We start from the raw sequence: 19,637 nt of genomic DNA on the forward strand, positions 1-19,637 counted from the left end.
ACACGTCACAAAAATAAAAAAATTACTGTTCAGTGTACTTCATACGAAGGCACAAACTCCGCAAATTCCGCAATTCCGCTTAAAAAACCCGCACGCGTGTGCAAAAACGCTTATATTTAGAAAGCATTTGTGTGCCTAGCATTTGAAACTGCTTCAAAATTTAAAACCAGAGCACGAAAAAAATTTCTCCAAAACCGAGCTAGGATAACGTTTTGAATATTAAAGTTATAAACCTTGATATATTTTTATAAAAATCGGAGATAGCTGAGTACAATGTTTAGGTTATCTGGAGTTGAAGTGCCCTCACTGACTCGTGGTAAGTTCATCTGTATACGTGGCAGCGGCGACGTAAGCTATTTTGGCCACTTTGCACCTAATTTCTACATTAGAGGGTGGGCGTGGAGCAACCCGATGCAGATTTGTTGCATCTCGGGCCAACATGGTACGGTTTTCTCATGCGCAGCCAATACGCTCACCAAGCGGATGCAAATGTTATCATATCGTCTTGTTTTCCTTATTATTAGCTTTTCTTTTTGTGAAATTAGCTTTATTTTAAAGCAGCCATGAAGCTGGTACGACGTAAATGTTTCAGTGATGCCACTGTAACTATAACAAATGCGCGCAGTGTCAGAACTATAGTGCCTGTTTGTGAATCAAGTTCATATTTCAAGGAGTAAAAAATCAAGAAAGGACAGGTTCAAAATGTTCGGAATAAAACTTAAATTTACCGTTCTGTAATTTGGCCCTTTTGGACTTGTGTAGAAAGGCAATATACTTTTTCTCATAAGAATAAGTAATATCGATTAAAGGTCCACGGAAACGGCCCCCAAGAAGACACTGATAAACGCGTTCAATGTGTAGAACGAATTATTTTGAGCATTAAACCAAAGTATAACTCCTTAGAACAAAGCCAGTGATTTATTATTAATTTTTAAAAACAGCGTTTTTTGAACTTCGCGGGCACAGAGGATGTCGTTTGGCGGTGTCGCATGGAACTATTTCCCAGGACCGTGACGTCACGGGCATGTTGACTGGCAAGCAAGCCAGAAGCTGCCATTCGCTACGGCCACTGCAGCCATGACGTCACGGACACACTTCCGGTAGCTGCGAAAGTCGTCTGCTCGTGCGCTGCTCGAACTCTGTGCGGGCTGTTACAGCTCGCCGCCCTTATCGGTTAGGTGGCCATTGCCCATTAAGTGCAACCGAAGCGACGCAAGGATCGGCAGAACGAAGCTTCATTTACAAATATCTTATTTATATAACGTGGTTTCAGGAGTATCGGAGTGTCGTCCGACGAGGCGTCAACAGCACGGTCAAGCACCGCACGATGGCAGCACCTCCTTGACCGCCGTAAACGCCGCCGCTGTGGCCCCTCCTCCCGCATACCGTTCGCGACCGACACGGCGGATCGTTAGCACCGATGCCCGAAATAAAGCGTGCTAAAATTTGTTGGCGTCTGGAATATTGAGCCGAATATCAAGTATGAAGCCCTCGTGAGGATCGCTGAAAAGCAGCAAATTGCTGGTAAGAACGATAGCCGTGATACAAGCTAGTTTCTGCTCAAGCCAGCTGCCGCTGGTGCATTTCGGCTGATCCGATCTGCTCGTACTAGCTCTGCAATTAATGCGTCGGCAGAGTTAATCCTATAATTATTTTACTATGGCAGGATAGGAATCACTATAAGGCAGTTTCATAAGTAGACGATTTACGACAGCGTTGATCATGTTCCAAAGCGTCGACCGCCGCGGCTTCGAAGCGAAACAATAGGCCTAGCGACGACTAGGGACGGTCACGCACGGCGCCGGCGTTCGCCGCGCTCGCACGTTCCACCCCCGCGGTAATTGTGTAACGTACCTCAGCCTGCTCGCGGCATCCCGTGCTGCAAGCGTTGCAAACTCGTGTACTTTCATAGCTAAGGCCGCGTATTTTTTGGCGTTCTGCTCAGCAACAAGCCGTTAAACGATACTGTAGGCACGACAAGGCTTCAGTGCGCAGTCGCTGCGCTGTCGGCCGTAATCGAAGACGTCGGGCGGCACCATATTCTATACATCGATCTTTAGACGTGATACAGTGGGCAAATGAATAACTTTGTGAAGCAGACCCGTTCGTACGTTTCGCGCACTCGGGCGCCGACGAGTAGCTACTGTCAACAGACGCCGTCATAACCTCAGTTAAAGGGCCCCTGAAACGCCATTTACGGCCGTATTTTGATGCCGCATGTGTTTAGAGGTGGTCTTAGTGAGCATCGAGATCACATTCAAAAAGCTCTGCGTGTTAGCTGTAATTTACAAATAATTTTGGAAAATTGCCGCTCGCAGCCGATTTGGGCGACTCACCACCGTGCGTTTTCAGCCGCCCAGCCCATGCGACGTCATTGGGGTTAGCGTTATCATTGGCCATGGCCATATGACGTCACGTGTAATTTTTGCAATTATAGATTTTAAAATTAGCACTATTCTTCCTGAAAGTAGTATTTTATTCGTTAGTTATTATTGTACATTAAAGAAAGGTAAGAATTCTGCGCGCATCTTGATTGAAGCGGAACACTTCCGGCCGAGAGAGATCCGTCTGCTCGCAAAAGCACGTGTTGCCCGGTTGTCGGTCTTGAAATCTCGCGATCCCAACTGCTGCTGCTTTTTTTCTGGTCTGCAATGGACCACCATTGCTGTTTAGTTGGCTGTAAAGCCGAGGACAGGAAAGATGTTATAATGCGACATCGTGTCTCTACAAAGCAAGGTGTCACGCGGGAAAGCTGGCTCCAACGCGTCGGGCTGTCATCGTCGGACAAGCGCCAGGAGCTCAGAGTTTGTGGCTGCCACTTTTCCCGTGACGCATACCAGTATAATCCCAGTTTGGCGCAGCAAACTGGCCTCAACGTGAGACGTCAACGCCTCAAGTCCGACGCTTTGCTGACGCAGTTTCTCCCTGGAATGGTAAGTTTTCTGGGTTGGCTCGGAGTCTCGCATGGAAGTGCATGAAGCCTAGCGCTAGTTTTGCAGGTGCAGATTCCTTGCGCGCAAACCGCTCTTGCTAGAGGACCACAACAAGTTAAGGCGCTGAAAATGTATGAAAGGGAGCTCTCGCCCTGCGGCGCGCGGATAAGAAAAAAAAAAAAAGATAAGGCGACCTGCGCACATGAAACCATGAATTAACATACACTAACGTGTACGCGATCACAACAATCGCAGTATAATTTGCCTGAGTGGTGCAGTGGGTTAGGGTGGTCGACTGCTGTGCCCAAGGCACAGCGGCCGCTTTTCAACGGAAGCGCAAGCAAGGTGCCCGCGTACCGGTGCGGACAAAAGTAAACGGACCACGCTTTTTCTTCATTTTTCACTTGGTGCATATTTGAAACTGGTAGTCGTGGTATGCGTGGACCGGTAGTAGACGCAAGTGCCCTTTCACGGACAAATATTTCCTGATCTCCAGTGAGGAAGGCGTTATTTTAATTTGACTGAAAAAGCCTAGCTGCTCCGTTTACTTACGTCCGCACCTGTACATGTGCTGTGCGATGTCACTCAGTGCTGTGCGGCGCCTCGTTTGAGTCGAATTTGGGGCGTTGAACCCCATAAACCAAGCCTGACGTGTAATAAAAAAATACCAGCACACTAATAACAATACAGACCAACTGCATCCCCCCCCACCCCCCATCCACCTAAAGATATGCTTATTTTACAGTGCGTTTAGTCTACTCTTATCTTTGCCTTTTAACACCTGTATATGCATGTCTTTCTCATTCATGAAGCGGAAAATTGAAGGGGAAATTGGCTCGTTATGATACAATTAATGAAAGGAGCCAACAGTCGAGTCCACGGTAAATGTAGGTTTTTTTTAAAATACTTTTGTGGTTGATATTGATCAGAATTAGTCATGTAACGATTTTAGGCAGAAAGATCATTAAATACCAAGTGGAAGGAAAAATAACATGTGGTATATAGATAAAAAAAAAGAAGGTATCCCCTATGACCTTGCACTTGCAGACTGTTGTCTCCTTTCATTCTCATTCATGTGCAGAATAATAAAACTGCCATTAACACAATGTTAATTACGCACAAATTTCCTTTCTTTTCCTAGCATGGCAAACCATCATCGCCAGGAAGCCCGAAAGACCTCAGCACTACACAGGTTTCCTCTGGACAGGTTAGTACTGTTATCATGGTATTAATAACAATGTATATATACTTCTATATTTATATTTATGTATATTTAGGCCACATATATAACTTTGGAATATGTTGCACACATATATGATGGCTCTATTGCTAGAAGCTATATAAACTAGCACAACTGTTGCTATGTCATTATGCTTTCATGCAGTTAGTTACGTGTTCAACCATTGCTTCAGGCACCTACCGGAGGTGATCCAAATACCACAGCTCTTCCTGTAGAGGTGAGAATATTTTGGATAGTTCATTTTGTCCAGTGGATGACGCAAGTCTTTTGACATACGTACATGCTTAATTTTCAACTGTACTGAACAGCTTTGTATTATATTGCATATGATGGCTCTATTGCCCGAGTAAGTAAGCTATGCAAATTAGTGCAAATGTTATGTCTGCTTCCATGCACAAGCTCGATCATCGCTTGAGGCACCTTCTGGAAGCAAGTAAAATGTAGCTCTTCCTGTATAGATGAGATTATTTTGGAGTTCAAATAGTTAATTTTGTTTAGTGGATGATGCAAGGCTTTGGTGTCTGGCGCACCAAAAAAAGAAACTCGGAGCACATATATTAACTGGATTAACATGGGAGACCCGACGTTCAAAAATAATGAGCTGCTGGATTGATTCATGGAACAGTGTATTAGTCGACTGTCCTGCACTGTGTCTTTTGTTTGTGCTGCTAACATGCCTCCAAATTTTTCAGGGCTCTTGAAACTCCACAAACTACAGCTTGTCTGTGCAAATTTTTTAGTCATATCAGTTCTCCACTTTCAGATTATTTGTGTATGTGTAGCAAGTTGACAATGTTTGCATTTTGTTACGGGCAGTTCACTCTATACAGCACCTGAAAATGAAAGCATGAACAATTTCAAATCTGCAACCATCATTATAATTATGAATATCTGTCTGCAGGAAGCATCACCAGAGGGGCGTTCAACTACTCGCACGCATACTGTGGCAACACAATGTGGGAGTGCCATTCTGTTGGTAAGTCATTATTGATAAAGATGTTGTAGTGTTGTGAAAATGTATTAAAGAGCTATATGATTGATTACATTAAACGTAGATGGGGTGCTTGCGAATAATTTTAAATATATGAAATTTTTCCAGGCACACAGGTGTCTATTGGATTTAAATCTCTAGTCAGCACCAAGGTTCAAACAGAGAAGCCTGCCACCAGAGAAGTCGGTGGCAGGCTGCTATCACTGGCCAGTTACTGCTATCACTGGCCGCTCATTAGAACAGAACTTTCATCCACGCATTTGCTGGCTATGGCAGGCAAGAAAATTTGTCATTGAAGCACTGTTCATTAGGCAAAAAAAAAAAGAAAACTTGACGAAATACGTCACCTATGTGTCACATTATCACTCATTCAAACCTGCAAATATACCCTCCCTGTGACACAGTCCATTCGAATGATAGCGTTCATAACTCTCATGCATGGCTTGACATGATTAAGGGTGTGGTAATACTCACAATGGGTCAACAAATATTGCCTTGAGTCTATGGAGACCATGCCTCATACATACCTTGCACACCACTAATCTCGGACGTGGTGTTAGGATATTCACAGTTGCGTCAGGTAGCAAAAGGGCAATTTTTCCTTACATAATATGGTCGTGCTGTGTCTGCCTAGTGTACATTAGTGCTGTCTTTAGAGCTACTACGGAGCCATCACATGCACTTTGAAGTTTAATTTTGCCCAAATATTTGAACAAGTCACTAAGATGCACAAGGATATTTGATTCTGCTGTGAAAAAAATATAAGGTGCGTAGCCCTAAAGTGTACCTAATTTGCCATGGCATTTTTCTGTTCCCTGTTGATAGAATGAAAAAAAAAATGCATACCTACTATAAACTTTGACAGCAGCTTTATTTAGCACATTTTACAGCCAAGACATTCCGAGATGAACATCCACGGCTGCTACGTATTAGTTCATAATATTAACAATCACATGGCATCACTGCACTTCTTTTTCAGCGACCATCAGGATGAAACGGCCCAGTCAGCGATTGAGGAACCCCTCTACAAATAGCGAAAATTCCTTGTGTTCGAGGGTTGCCTGCGGCAGCTTCTTGAGACCTGAACAACGTGCGGGCAAACAAGAACCCTTTACTTTAGCATAGCGGGAAGCCTTGTGACTGTGAAGGGGACATGCTCACTGCAGCATTCTTTCCTCTGGAAAAGCCAACCACTGGTTGAAGGAAAGGCAGCAAGAAATGTCCTCCTGGCTGCAGGCATCTTGTTCTCTGGCTGCGGTATAGCTTCAGTTCTTCGGTTCCTGCAATCCATTGGGGTGCAAGGCATCACAGAGAGGATCTACTACAACTACCAACGGGCATACTTGCTACCTGCTAGAAATGAGGTTTGGCAATAAGGATATCTCTCATACAACATTCAAGTCAAAGTATATGTCATTAACTCGATAACTATAGATGTCGCATCCTTTCATGACAACAACTTGAAGCTACAATGCAACATATAAAACATATAAAATGCAGCATATATGCAACAGCGGAGGCATTGCAGTGCAATGCACCTGCTACTGCACATCTCTGTTGCCTTTGGCTTAATAGACCAGCTGCATGCTCTAGTACTGAAGGCATAATTTTTGCAATATTTTTTTTTTAGTAAATGTGCTGTGAGAAAAGTGAAAAGCAATGCAGCATTTGAAACCTGCCCCCCTCATCCTAATATGCATTAAGGCAACCACATGACTGCAAGTTTGTAGCCTCTAAATTGAACATCTTCTTTGCAGCTTTTAAAGCAAAGGCAAGCACAACTTGCTAGTAAGCTTGTAGGGACAACAACAGACCTGGCAGGGGATGATCGCTGTGACTCGCCAGGCTACAGCGTAAAGTACATGACTTGCAGTGTACTAGCTGTGCAGAATGGAGCCATTTTGCACACTGCACAAGTTCAAGTCGGTGAGGTAATGCGACTCATCTTTTCCGACAACTGAAGTTCCTCCTAACATCACATCCTATCTTACAGCATTTCAACCCTTCTGCTCCAACTTCAGTGCACACGGACGCAAGTGGCATAGGCCTCAGTGCTGTCCTCGTTTAGCGCTATGACGACTGTGAACATGTGATTGCTTACACCAGTCTGACTCTAAGCAAGACTGAGCACAACTACACCATCACCGAGCAGGAATGTCTCGCGGTTGTTTTCGCCGTGCAGCGGTTTCGCTGCTACCTGTACGGAGAGCCTTTCGTAGTAGTAACCGATCACCATTCCCTATGCTGGATACTCAATCTCTGTGATCCGTCTAGTCACCTAGCCCGCTGGGCACTTCGCTTGCAAGAATATGACTACAGCATTTCATACAAAAGTGGCCGACGGCACGCAGATGGAGACTGCCTCTCCTGGTTGCCACCTGCCACGACGGAATGCGACGCGGACAACTTTGATCATTACGCCACTGCTTTATCTCAGAGATTTCCAAATACTCATACCTTTTGAACCGAGGAACACACCGATCAGCATCTGGAGTCGTTCTTAGCTGCTGCTCAAGACCCAACCTCGAACAGCCAGTTTTGCCTATGCCTATGTGATGGCCTGCTATACAAAAAAGTTTACTCTCGTGGCTGCTTGCTCCAGGAAATGTGTCTTGTTTTTTTCACCGAGCCCACGACCAACTTGTCGTCACCACTCCCTGTACGGCCGCCGCTACCGACCAACTCTGCGATTACGATACCTCATTAGATAAGAAGGCTGTGAGAATCCGTTTTGCTACAGACTGTCGGTTAATTGAATATTCTTTTTGCCTTTGTTTAAACCTTGACCTGGCTTAGTATTTTACGCTGTGTTTTTGTGTAACTCTCGCCCTTACTTACTATCTCTGGAATACTTGCTTTGTTATTTTATAGTCTTCTTCATCGCAGCGTTTGTTCATTCTCGGTTTTTTCTCTTGTTTTTTATTACTATCATGTCCTGGTGTTTTATTATTTTTTTATGCAGTGTAATTTGGACTACTACATATATATGTTCCCATTGTGTGTTAAAAAAGTGACGCATAAATTTATTCCTTGATCACACACCAACACACGCACTTCACTGGTTGACCGGCCTAACTTTTAACTGTGTTCTCAAACATCATAGAGGGACGACGGGTAACCGTAAAGGGGATGCCGCGCCTCTGTTAATCGTTAAGGCGGGGTTTGTGACAATATAGAACAGACCAAAACTGCAGGAAAGGTATTACATATGCTAAAAAATTACAAAAAGGTCAATGATCTGCAAGGATTCATGGGATTTGCCAACTTTGAGAAAAATTTGTGGCACAACCTGCATGCTCTAGTGCAGTGAAAAGAACTGCTCCCTCCCCCCCCCCTCCAAAAGAAATTGCACGAGTGCACTCAATTCTGCTTAGGTGCAGTAATGTGAAAGCACTGCGAATTATGTCACACTGCTTAAATTGGTCCGACATTATGCTAGCAAACCTCGGCCGCACTCGTCCACAGATGGCGTACGTGTATGCCATATTTACCCAGGTTAAATGAAGGAGTGGTGCAGATGGTACTTCATGAAGATCACAATGCTTGCCGCACAGCTGAACAGTATGTTGTAGTTTGAACTTGATGAAGAGAATGATGCTTACTGCGCAGCATGAGAGTGTGTTGCAAAGTGCATTGCTCGTACCGTAGACGGGGAATGCCTCAGCCCACATAACCAAAGCAGAAGCCAGTGGAGGCCGCTTGGAACCGTCAAAGCCGACAGCCCACCATCACACACCCACGTAACTGGTCAGAATGCTCTGCCCCAAGGCAGGTGACCTCTTCCCCTTGGATAAGTGCTCCCTTCTTCTCTCCTTGCAAATTTCATCGTGGTCTTTTTCTGCAAAGCTGTAAATTCTTCAGTTCTGTTCCTTCTATCTGGTGCTCTGTTCTATACTGCCTTTCGTTTTCCTTTGACTATCCTGCACAGATGAATAAAATGTAAACACCAACACTGGAAAAAGCGACCATGAAAAGAAGCCACAGAAGAGGAGATATGCGGATAGAAAAGCGACAGTAAAAACTAGAAACATATTCACAGATCTCAAGGAAGCACGATAACAAGCCAAGCTGTCGACAAAGTTCAGGCCCCAGAAATTGCAAGAGAACAAGTTAAAAACATCCTTATCAACAGTGCCAAATGAATGAGTTTGAAAGAAGCTCCTCGCTCTATAAAATGCCCGAGGGATAAATATTAGAACAGGCAATGACAAGGTCTCCCAGCCCAACTAAGTGATTCCTGCGGTACAGGCCACAAAATGAGAAGCAGTGGCTACCTTAGCTGGCAGAATTTGTGTATATATATTCACTGTGAAAGGAGAGCGATGTAATGCACAGTTAGATACAGCTGATAATCAAGAAATAGGGGATTATGTCCAGGCATGACAGCTGGTGATAGCCGAGACAGCTAAAATAAGGTTTTTAGAGCATTCGCGCTACTTCTCCCGTGCACAAACCTGAAAGTGAATGCAATGTTGACTTTGAGCTCTCACGCTGTGTAGCAAACAATGTCATCTTTATAGCTTAGACATGAGAGCACTATGCTATTGCCACAACCTATCACACCTCGTAGTAAAACTACAACACACTCTCGCACTGTACAGTAAACATCGCCTCCATCAATTTCTAATTGCAAGACATTTTCGTGTGCTACAATGATCATCGTCTTAATGTTTCATCTACTCCTTCTCCTTCATTAAACTTACGGAAATACACCATGCACATACGCCACCTCACTATAGACGGAGGTTGCAACCGTGCCAGACAGCCTGCCGAGACCATTGAACAAAGAGAAGCCAGACTAGCCCATTGCCAAAAAGCTGAGCAAGAGTGCAAGCGAGCCAAGATCGAAGTGGCAGCAGCAACTTTGACTGCGGCCAATGGCTAACGCTCATGAAATTTGGTTCAAGGACGGTTGAACCTGCACAACGTTTTGAAAATATGCAGTGCAGCCCCTACACTTTGGCAAACACACCTGAAGGGGACCAGCTATTACTGCAGCTTGGAGATAAGAAATGTAACACTCTGCAAGCGTATTAGACTGTAAATAAATTCAAATTAATAATTCAGATCAGCAAATGCAGGAACAAGAGTTGTGGTTTGATCTGTGCTTCACCTGTATTACTCCACTGCTGGAATGGATGTATTCTGCGATCTGTTGTCATGTATTCACGGCTAGGAGTATCAATAAACAAACCTTCAAGCACTCATTTCATTGTGTCAGTATTGAGCACTCACACACTCGGTATCAATCCAAACACAGAATGCTTGTGCTGCCTCGGCACAAGCATTCTGTGTTTCGATTTTAATTTTTTTTTTCTACAAAATTCGATTCCAAATAAATGAATGTTTATGGTAGATGCTTGGAAGCATGTGCTCAAGCAGACTTGGCGATGCTCAGCATTGTCCTCCATTCTGGATTGTTTTTGGATGTGTATCTTTTTTTTTACTAGGATTTGAATTTTCTTCCCAGGCTTTATTTTTCACTAACTAACAATTCTACACCTTTCTTGCTTAGATATCTACAAGTTCTGGCACTTTAGAGGAATGAGATGTCTGTTCTTAAACAGTGCCACAAAACAGACACTTGACGCAGTGCATAACTTGGCGTTCATAAAATAGCATTCTCTATTTTTCCACCTTAAAAATAAACGCACTTCCATGCACCACTCGAAGCAGTGCGCCTGGCACACGTGATAAAGTTTAGAATACAGCATGCAGTGAAGCGACAATCACCTGAGATTAAAGGGGAGGGTGCCTGAATCCCACTAGCTCGCCGACGGAAATTCACGCCGAACCCGGCCAACGACGCAGGCTGGCAGGACCACCCTGTTGCCTTCGCCCAGCCTGCCCCAAATCCACATGGTAAACAAGCGGTAGGCTCTGAAGCGGTGCTGCCTGAAAATACCACACTTTACAGTAAACGGATCATACGCACAAAAAAAAAATAATAATGCGAATCTGTCACCTGACGCTTCCGCACTACCTACTTGTTTACATCTCCGTCTCCATCGATGTTCGCTCCCTCCTCCTCTAGTGCAATGTGCACAGCCCGAAGGACTTCGGGCGTTAGGCACACGCTTTGGAACGCTGGGCTGATCGTAATGCAGCCGCCGTCCTGCTGGCACACCCACAACCTACTGCGGGCACACCACCAGCACCTCCGGCATGCTGCGGCAGCACACATCTTCTTCAGGTGTGGGCATGCTTTCGCAGCGGCCGCAGCGGCACCTGCGCATAAGTAAAATGTGAAAAGGCCGCGAAGCAAACACGAAACGGCATTTCGTGAAATAAGAAAGTTGTAATAACTTATGTGCAGTGGCGCGTGCGCCACGGAACGCACCATGGTAGGCCGTCGTCTCCGTTGCCAGCGGGTGGTTTAGAAGGGCCAGTCGATGGCGTGCTGCTGTCGTCGCTGTCTAGCGGATCACGAAACGGAGTATAATCATATGGATCAAAGTCCAGCTCGGCAGCGGCTTCACGCAGCCTCGCTTCGAGCTCTGGATCCATGCGATCCATGGCGACCGACACGCGAACCGCCGCAAACACGAAGGGGAAGAAATCGGAGCACTACCGGAAGTAAACAAACCGAGAGTCGGTGGCGTCACTTCGTGACGCATTATGGGCGGGGCGTCGGCCCGGACATTTTCTTTTTTTTTTGGCCGGCGCATCGGCGTGTATGAGTTGAGGGCTACAGTGACTGGAGAGGAGGAGCGTCATTTTTAATATGGAATATCTGCGCTATTAAAGATGTTAGCCTAAAATTTTTTTGCGCTTTGCTGACTAGTGAAGGCACGCCGACCGCTCGTGCGCCTTTCTTAAGCACGGCTTCAAGATTTTCATGGGCCCTTTAACGACGCAAACCGAGGTCGTCAAGCTCGGTTTGCGGTAACCGCGGTTAGTGGTGCAATCATGGTTTGGTCCGCCGTGTAACATAGGATAACCACGGGTTCGCGGTTACACTAACCGTCGCTGCGCGAACTGGCGAACTCCTCAGGCGTGTGCAAGCGAGGACGGGTTGGCGCGAGTACGCCACCAGCGAGCGGGCGCGCGGCAACCGGAAGTTCGTCGAAGTGACGTATGTCTGGGCGGAGCTTTGAACTTGCTTGTATTCTTTGTTTTTTATGGCTCCCTTCGGCGTACGAGTTGAGAGGGAAAATTGGAAGGGTCATTTTTAATCGCCGATATCTCTGGTGTTGCAGAAGCTAGATCGAAAATTTTTGCGGGAAATTGATGGGTGGTTCAATAACTATCAGTGTTATGGCGTTGTTTATCCTTCTTTGTGACCCCTTTCAGTGGACCTTTAAGATTTAGATAAACATTGGTTGCCCCCAAAATTTCCTTTTCAACCTTTTCTATACCTGTGTTTTAAAACACCCGGCAATACTAATTATTGTTCGAAAATGAAAGATAGCCTTCTTAAAGTAATCTTGTTTTCATAAATCTAAATATCAAGTTAGTAGGCAGGACACTTGTGCCAATCACTGCCATCAAAACAGATAAACCGAGACGCATGAAACATATTTTCCTTCTCTCGCTGCAGCCGGTCGATTTTGTTCTCCGGCGTTGCTATCAATCCTTTCGTTCAACCATCTCAAAACATTTTCTATTTAACTGCTGCCAGTTGAGAGACTAGCCACTTTCACAAATACTCTCCTCTAGTTCTTCCAACTTTTTTCCGGCCGTCATTCTTCAATATTTACGGTAGGCAGCTTTTGCCAAACACATATTGAAAAGCCTCAGTTCTTGCGTGCCTGAAGAAGAAGAAAAGTTTTTCAACAATTGTTGAGCATACCTCACTGGTGATGGCACCCTCTAAAGAATAAATATGGCGAACTTCAAGCGAGGACAGTCCGCCTCGCACGACTACGTCCCCTCTTCTAAGGTTTAACGAAGAACGTTGATAGCGGCGCTCGTGTCAAGTGCTTTTGGGGCAGCGTATCTAACCAAGGCAGAAGCCATCAAGACAAGAAGATTGATTTACGTAACAGGTACCTGCTTTTAGGGAAGAATCGTTCAAACCAGGTGCTCATTTGCCTAACTAAGCTTGACACCAAATCTGTGAACTGTGTTTGTTAGTTCAGAGATGATCGTGGCGTTTAGCTTAACTCAGTGTAATTGACGTTTCCAAAATTCAAGGAGTCAGTGGAGGAACTGATACACGGGTAAAATGTTTGTAAATGTTGAGAATAGACGTTCGGGATCGGGTGTTGGTCTCGGATTGTGCATATAGTTTTCTTGTTTACTGTTTGATTGACGGATCTGTAGTGTATCATTTTGTTTATATCGAAACGCTACTCCAGAGCAGAAGTTATAGCTCTTTAACAGAATGGAATTTAAAGAGTATCGCTGATGTTAGATACATATACATTGCACTCTACCGACTGCATAAAATTTTGTGAAGTTATTCTACCACAAAATTAGTTACTGAAAAACAACAAATCAATATTTATTCCAAATAAGATATCAAACCAAGAGATTGGCAAGCCTAGAAAAAATATAAAAATGAAAAAAAAAATGAGTAGATGGTGTTATTTCCTCAACAACTGCTAGTTGCTGTAGAGGAAAATAATGCATAAAAAGTTACTGTGGAGAGGCAGGGAGGGGTTTTTTCGCTGATGTGCTTTCAACTTGAAAAGGAAAAATATGCACTTCCCGTTTCATTCCTGGGGTTCTTGAATTTATTCTTTTCTCAGATATAAAACTGTAGTTGTGGAAAACAATGGACTTTGAGTAGATCCGCTATTTAGACCATAGTTACTAAAAACCCAGATTGTTAACTTAGCCAAAATATAGGCCAAACACCACGGCGTTTCTCACTCTGAAAAAAAAAAAATCATTTTCTGGCAGTTCATCAAGAAAAACTATCAAAAACAAAACATGGCGTTCGCATCAAAAGAGAGTCTATCGAGAATTCCGCTATAAGAACAAACGTCGTTATTGCATAAAATTTCAAGTAAGCCGGCCTATAACAAGGAACCTAAAATGACGTAGAAAAGGCCACAATGGGCACTAAGGCCACCCTATTTGCTGCATTTTGGTGGCTCATTCCTCACGACATTAAATAACTCTCTGCAAGCTGGCAGGACTCTGTTTAACGTATTTCGAAAAAAATCATGCATTCATAGGGCTGCATACAATTTTGCACGCTATTTACAGCTACAGAAATTAAAACTTTCATACTAACATACCTGACACGGCCAAGTCACATTGAACGTAAACCGCACACCTCATTTAATTAATTCTCAATGGGGCCAACTTAAGGATAGCACTCAATTACTCATTCCTACTTAATATGGAGTAAGTCTCCCAAATATACGGGATTGCTCCAAGTGTACTCGTCATATATACACAGCTTATTAAATGCTTTTAAGAAGGGTATTAATGTTTCATTGCGCATGAACACAGCAGTTTTCTAAGGCAAGTACTAAAGTGAAATTTTCTTGGTGCTTTTATAGAGGTTAAAATGCTCCAAGACGGCGATACGGTAAATTACTTTTTGTAGCGGGATGTATTTGCTCTCATGCAATACTCGCTTTCTAAAAGACGTCTGTTCTTCAGTTCTTCAGATACGGGACCTTTGTTTCTAACACCCTTGATTGAAAATAACCAAACAGACAACGCTAAAAATGCAAGCAAAGTGCAGCTGTTCCGAAATTATGGCATTAATGAAAATGCTTATTCTGGGTACATTACCGTGAATAAGAACACACAAAGCCACTTATTTTTTCTGTTCATGGAGGCAAAAGTAAGTATCTTGGTATGCGGTTTTACTTCTCCCTAACGTGTATACCACATAAAATGCTTTCTCTGAAATCAATAGCAGTGTGCTGTGCGAGGTCGGCGCACGTTAAAGGTCGCCCCGTGGTCGAAATTACTCCATAGCTCTGCAATACGGCTCCTCTTTCTCTCTTTCCACATTCACTGCCACCTACCTCCCTTCCTTTACGGTTAAGATGTTTACAGAAACAAGTGTGCCAGATACTGCGCTCGTCCTTTTCCTGATAATCAATTATTATTATTATTATTAAAAGTTAGAGTTTAATGTGTAACTGGGTAAGCACCGAGAGTTTCATCACCATCATTATCAGTGCTGATAGTCCGCTCCTACTGCTATTCTAACTGCTGTCCGACTGCCCCTCCAAACTCAGCCATGATAATCCAACTACGAGGAAAAATTCCGAGAGCACTGTGGAATCAACACTGCAGAATACGAAAGCCTCGGCGTTGTTGGTGCATCACGCTTGCTCTCCTTATCATTATCAACTAAATGCACCGTACTATTGTTGCTAATGCCATCATTGTCATTATCTCTAATTGCAGCGTCTCATCCTAGCTGTAGACAAGAAGAATTATGTGTATTTCACGATCAGGATGATTGTCCTTTTAAGGGAATTGTATGCACAGGCTGACTTTCAAACAGAGTGGCACTCACTCTTAGTGATGTGCACTACATTGCCTCTTGTTTAGAGCTTTGACCTGGTGTATCCTTTTGCGTATCGTGCTGATTTGATGCTCTTTTCTAACTCATTTGTACATAGTCCATGTACCGTCTTTGCCAAAAGTAACCAGGCTGCATGTTTTGTTTCTCACTTGTATTATAAAGCCAATAAGGATTCCCACTTTATCACAACTAGTTAAGTGAGGGCAGATGCTCACCTTTACATTGGAGAGATATAGAGCTTCAGAAGGGATATGAATCTGCTACCACATGGCTGAGAAGCAGATCTTGCAGCCTGGTTACTTTCGGCAAAGACGGTACATAGGACATTCTTTCAGTCTAATAAGTACCATGTCAAAAAAAAAAAAAAATCGCGGGCGTGGAGAAGTTGGTTAAAGCGCTCTGCAGGGGATGCGAGGGGTGGAGGTTCGATTCCCGGTGGAGAGAGGATTTATTTTTATCTATCATCCTCATGGTAGACAAGGAGAATTATGACGTGCGTTTCACGATCCCGTGCATGTCGCAGTTGTTTAATGTGGTCGACAGGGGATCCGAGCGATGAGGGTTCGATTCCTAGTGGAGACCGGATATTTATTTTCCTACTAACGTCAGTTTCGGTTTCGTGGATGACGTCATTTGATTGACAGGTGTCATCGAACGAAGATACTAAGGCAGTATAAGCCTATAAATACTTTCGTCTTAATATTGATAGTGAGCACATATCAGCCAAAAAAATATCGCTATGAGAAACATTCAGTGAACAGGGTTGTTAGGCTGGCATCTAATTTACTTAGGGAATGCTGCTTGCTTATTTCGAAACTGGTCTCGAAACTCGGTGAAGCGTTACAGATTTTTCTGTTCAAGCTTGTTATGCAAAACAAGCACCTAGTCAATGTCAATATTATAGCAGTGAAAAGAATTCAGACCAGAGCCGTGCAAGAAGGGTCACATCATTTCATACCAATGATAAGCTCTTTGCTTCTTTCATGTAAATATAGTAGGCCTGTGGATAACGTATCTTATCCAAAACGCGTTTCCAGATAACAATGTTCTTGAGCTATAAAAACTGAACAATGAGAAAACATTTTAGGAGGAATATCGTATTCTTCTGAAAATGCACTCCCTGCCATCAACACACTAGAATTAAGTACGGCTAACATGTGGCTTGCAGTGAATGCCACTCTAGCTGGAAGACTTCCGGGGTATAAAGTTTTCTGAGATAAGCAATCACTCAGTGGAAAACATAGTTTTGTACCATTAGCAGACTGGTAGCACGAAGCCTGTCACTGATACAAACATTCCTTGGGATGTGCAATGCGCTCGAAATAGAAAGAAAGGATGTTATAAAAAATAACAACAAAAAATTACAAGGGTTCAACGCTGCTGAACCAAATATTGAGCGAAAGCATTAGCTGCGGGTGACCGAGCGTTCTTCTCTTTTTCTTCTTCCTCAGCCCACATATAAAGCCCTGCTTTAACCAAGCTGTATGAACGTGCCTTGGTAGCCTATAGGGGTAACGTGAATGCCAGGTTCCTAGCAGGCTGATTCTGACATAACCGTCCCATGTGAAACGAGAGACCCAAGTTGGCGGCTCCTGCCAGCCCACACCCTAGTGTCACGTGGGGTGTGACGTCACAGCGTCACGTGGACAAGACGTGGCTATCGCCACGCTACGCTGAAGGCTCGAAACCTAGAGTAGTATTGCTAAAAACAGTTTCACACTACAGTTGTACGCAATAAAAAACAATGAATATTTTTCTGAACGTACGCCCAGGCCCATCTCAAACTCGGGAATCCGAGGGGGTCAATATTCTGGTCGTAACACATGAAAGCCTGTATGCGGTATTTCAAAGAATACACACTATACATACGCCACTTCATATAGGGACAGCGTGGTAGAGTGTTTATAATTTTAAATAGCATCTCAGTAGCGTCGACTGCTGGCGCTGTTACGCCGGAAGACATAGGAAAAGAGAAATAACTGCACAGGCTAATGCTTGGGCGCAATTCCTGTTTCTGAAGTGAGGGCTAATTGGTAGGCTGCCCTGGTTAATGCAAAGCAACTGCTGCCAGTCAGTGGCTCCATCGAAGCTTAAAAAAAATAGCTCTGTTTTTATCCGCTGCATAGAGTGTGAGTGATAGCGAAATGAGCAGATGTTTGATCACGGATATTTATCGCGAAAGACGCTTAGTATCAAGCAGGGAAGGATTTTAGCTTTGAGCCATGTACCAATTTTTCTTTTCCTCTACGACAGCGGTTGGGAAACTAAGCGCTTAACATTGGGTCCTGAATGCCACGGCGGCATGTTTCTGAATGTGAACTGCAAACGAAAATGCTTGCAACCTGTAATGCAAGTTGCACGAAATGAATTCGAGGCACTTCACTATGGTGCTACTTCTAACTCGAGTCATGCTTGCGGTTACTAAATTCATTAATAAAATTAGTTTTTTCTCAGAATAATTTCTGGTTATGCCTTAGTGTGGCTCCAAACAGTTTTAACGGCTTTACGCTCTATTTCGATTTCTACAAGTCCTTTGGTATCAGAGTTATTGATTCCGTATCAAGGGCGTTACACTGCGCAGCGCTGGTTACAAGACTTCTTGTGAGCAGCACTAGCAGTGCTGTAAGTTCCGTACAGCCCATGCTCCTACAGCGTCATCTCATGCTTTCTGCGTGAAGCGCAGCATCATTTATAGATCCTTTTGGCGGCTAGCTCTCCTTGCACACAGTACACTGTATAAAGGACGAATGTTTTCTAAAAATAAGAAAAAAAATTGCCGAGGATTACGTTACTTCCTAATGCAAAATTTGAGCGCAGCTCATCAGCTGTTTCACCTTTTCGATAGATTGAGGCAAAGATTTCGAGCAAGACACGTATGTACAATTACAGACAGCTTTGTTTTCAATTCTTCACACGTATTCCTTCAAGAAACACTCCACTAAAAGTTCTTGGCTGTCATGAAAGAAGCCTTGTCGTCGGAGAAATGAATAGAGCAATTAAGTTATCGGCCGGTTGCGGGAGGCAGCGCGTGGGCCCATAGAAACGTTGCGCGACGAACAGATAGCAGCGACTGACTAGCTGACGCCGCTAGCGAGTGAAGAGAACGTGACTACGTTTCGGCTTGGGAAGCACGCACCGTGATCCGCTGATAGCGATCTGGCGTTTCGACAACCGGAGAGCACCCTCGCCGCCGAAAGAGGAGGGAGGGGGGAAGGGGTATACGCAGCAGCGAACGGGGGAGCGCGCGCAGCAATCAGATAACACGCGCGGTCGGCGCCACACAGGAAGAGGGGACTGAGCTTGGAGGCTGAAAGGGGGGCGGAGCTGGTTACGAGGCCCACGCCGACGGCGACGCCGACGTGAAACCCGGGAACGGTCGCCAAACAGCAGTGCTCTAAAACGTTGCCCAGGAGGCCCCCTTACCACATAAGAGATGGAGCTTCACGTTGCAAAAATGGATGGCGCCACTGGTACTATTGCTGCGGCAGGGGGGATACCTTCAACAATGCGCAGAATACAAGATGGTGCTCCTGCAAATGTTGTAGAGGGCTTCACTGCCACAGCTCTTCACTGGTTTACTTAGGAGTGTCTCCTTAAACCTTAAGAGAACAGCTCAAGCCGCAAAGGAAAAGAACACAAGGGTCTGTCACAAAAGTTTACGAAATAACGTTTGTTCATTAGGAATCGTTGCTGTCAGTGGAGAAATGCGGGAACCACCTAACCCTAATATTAGGCGTTACTTTATTATTCGGCCCTTCAGTTTACACATTTAGTGAGGATCAATCTATATGCACCAAGTGCAGAATATCAGCCACCGAACTACAGCACAGGTGTGCACGGGTCGAAAATTAGAGCCCGAGCTGGGCCCGTGCATGCTACACACCCGACCCCGGCCCAGCCCTACCCTGAAATCGCCTCAACTCGGCCCGACCCGGCCCGGCGCTCAAAATTGAGGCCCGGGCCCGGCTCGACATGCTATAATTGCAATTGAAGCGATGATACAGAAGGAAATAATTTCGTTCTTATTGATTT

At 44.5% G+C, this 19,637-nt stretch overlaps 1 long non-coding RNA gene across 2 annotated transcripts; it reads right to left on the reverse strand.

Annotated features, from left to right (window-relative positions):
* Positions 1-5,949: 5,949 nt before the first annotated feature.
* On the reverse strand, positions 5,950-11,839 carry LOC146180191 (uncharacterized). Of its 2 annotated transcripts, XR_014700791.1 has the most exons (5): positions 11,505-11,839; positions 11,152-11,392; positions 10,898-11,059; positions 8,808-9,084; positions 5,950-6,444 (listed from the first exon to the last, which is right to left on the reverse strand). It is a non-coding gene; the product is annotated as an uncharacterized LOC146180191 (long non-coding RNA). The 2 variants fall into 2 exon arrangements; XR_014700792.1 differs by lacking the exon at positions 8,808-9,084 and having other exon boundaries at positions 5,958-6,444.
* Positions 11,840-19,637: the final 7,798 nt, after the last annotated feature.

This window comes from Amblyomma maculatum, chromosome 9 (genome assembly GCF_055883805.1).
Source record: "Amblyomma maculatum isolate TAMU_Amacu chromosome 9, ASM5588380v1, whole genome shotgun sequence".
NCBI classification, from domain to species: domain Eukaryota; kingdom Metazoa; phylum Arthropoda; class Arachnida; order Ixodida; family Ixodidae; genus Amblyomma; species Amblyomma maculatum.